We start from the raw sequence: 2,875 nt of genomic DNA, 5'->3' as shown, positions 1-2,875 counted from the left end.
ACCTAATATTATTTTTTTGTTACCTAATATTATTATCGATATCTTTTAGGAATATTGTATAAAATATTATTACCCTATTATAGGAGTTATTCATTTATGATTTTCCAAAAAAGTCGCAATGCTAATTTAATTTGTTTCCTCTTTTTGTGCTACTGGATTGATTCGTTTAAGCGATTTCTTTCACATTTTCATAAGATAATCATTTATTCTAATTATTTACTAAAAATAGCAAAACGTACACAATGTATATTCATGTCATATATACCTTTACAATGATATGTAATCTTGCATCCAATCAGTTCAATAATTAACTCACATAAAAAATCTTTTCACAATCCCAGTGATCTTGCGTATTTTAGTGTTAAAAATATTCTTTTGTAATTCAAAAAAACAAATCCACCCCACATTTTAAAATCTATATATACCCTCCCACTACTAGATCTCTCAATACCGGATCACATTCAGGATTGTAAGCCTTCTGTTTGCAAAAAAAAAAGATTGTAAGCCTTCGGTTGTAAACTAGAGAAACTCGAATGAGGTTTTCTGTTCTTATTATCATTAACTCAATCGAATGTTACATATATATAGGGATAAATAAACCCTTAGTACAAAACCGACTAGGACTAGGATAAAATAATGGGCCTACGACCATGGGCCTTACACACTAGGACATGTATGGGCCGGTTATGGAAGATCCACCATCTGTGTTTTTCAACACTCCCTCTTGGATGACATAACCGTGCAAATGTTAAAGGATCAGCGCAATACGGTTGGGGGTGCTGCCTCATTAAAACCTTACCAGGAAAACCCAGTGGGACAAAACCATGGTGAAAGAAAAAGAGTACAACACGCATTGTTCCCCCTGTTCTAAGCATCACTAAAAGTCTTTAAGTCTCCGCATTCCAATCTGGTGTGTGAGCTTCTTGAATATTGATGTCGGTAATGATTTGGTGAAGAGATCGGCTGAATTGTTGCATGACGGAACTTTCACTATTTGAAATTCTCCGGCCTTTTGTAGTTCATGTGTGAAGAAGAATTTAGGCAATATGTGCTTTGTCCGATCTCCCTTAATGTATCCTTCCTTAAGCTGTGCGATGCAGGCCGTATTGTCCTCATATATAACAGTCGCTTCTTTGTCGTCGGCCATTGCACAATCTGATCGAATGTGTTGAATCATCGACCTCAACCACACACACTCTCGGCTGGCTTCATGCATGGCTAAGATTTTGGCATGATTAGATGATGTGGCCGCAATGGTCTGTTTCATCGAACGCCATGAAATTGCTGTACCACCGTGCGTAAACACGTAGCCGGTTTGAGACCTTGCATTATCAGGATCCGATAAATAACCTGCATCAGCAAAACCAACTAAACCTTCTTTGTTATAGTTAGTATGAAATAAACCCAAATCAAGCGTTCCTTGTAGGTAACGCAACACATGTTTGATACCGTTCCAGTGCCTTTGGGTCGGACAAGAGCTAAATCTTGCTAGGAGGTTCACGGCAAAACATATGTCCGGTCTAGTGTGGCTAGCCAAGAACATTAACGCTCCTATAGCACTGAGGTATGGCACTTCCGGACCGAGAACTTCTTCATCGTCCTTCTTTGGACCGAATGGATCACTGTCCAAATTCAAGCTTCTCACAACCATTGGGATAGGCAATGGATGAGCTTGGTCCATATTAAACCTCTTGAATACCTTTTCAGTATATGTCATTTGATGCACAAGGATTCCATTATCTATGTACTCAAGCTGCAATCCCAAACGGAACTTAGTTTTACCTAGGTCTTTCATTTCAAACTCTTTCTTGAGATAATCAACTGTTTGGGCGATTCCCCCAGAGGTTCCTAGGATATTTAAATCATCCACATATACTGCTATGATTACAAACCCTTTATTTGCAAACTTCTTTGTAAAAATACATGGACTGATGGGATCATTCTTATAGCCTATTTTTTTTTGCTTAGGTACTCACTTAATCTATTGTACCACATACGCCCACTTTGTTTCAGTCCATAAAGGGATTTGTTTAGCCTTATGCAGTATTGTTCTCGAGAACCATTCTTATCTTTGAGCTCAATACCCTCTGGTAATCTCATATAAATTTCATTATCCAGTGGACCATATAAGTATGCGGTTACAACATCCATTAACCACAAATCCAGTTTTTCTCTTATAGCCAGACTTAGAAGGAATCTTAAAGTCGTTGCATCCATCACATGAGAATATGTCTCCTCATAATCTATTCCTGGTCTTTGAGAGAATCCTTGTGCTACAAGACGTGCTTTATATCTCACGATTTCATTATTCTCATTTCTCTTCCTTACAAAGATCCATTTGTGTCCCACTGGCTTTATATCGAATGGTGTCCTTAAGATCGGACCAAACACATTCTTTCTCTTTAATGAATTCAACTCCACGTCAATGGCTTCTTTCCATTTTATCCATTCTTTACTTTGAGTGCACTCTAATATAGACGTGGGTTCATGATCCTCATTTATCTCAAGTGCTACCTTTTATGCAAATATTTCATCAATGTCGACATTCTTACGGTTCTATTGTATTCCAGACATGATATAATTGATTGAGATCTCATTATTATCAATACCTTCAAGTCCTTGAGGTTCAGCATCCCAAACCTCATTTGGTACCTTAGGATTTGCCGCGGCCATGTCTATAATTTCCTTAACCTCGGTTTGTTTTGCACCTTTCTTAGATTTCTGAGGGTTCTTATCTTTGGAACCTAATGGTCTACCACGTTTCAAACGGGCCTTAGACTCTGTAGCAACTTGATTATTGTGTTCCTTTTGAACATCAATACGTACTGGTGCATTACAAGCTGGTATGTACGATTTTGTTACTCTCTTTGGGTCA

This window comes from Camelina sativa, chromosome 11 (genome assembly GCF_000633955.1).
Source record: "Camelina sativa cultivar DH55 chromosome 11, Cs, whole genome shotgun sequence".
Lineage (NCBI taxonomy): Eukaryota > Viridiplantae > Streptophyta > Magnoliopsida > Brassicales > Brassicaceae > Camelina > Camelina sativa.
This window is presented reverse-complemented; position numbering follows the sequence as displayed.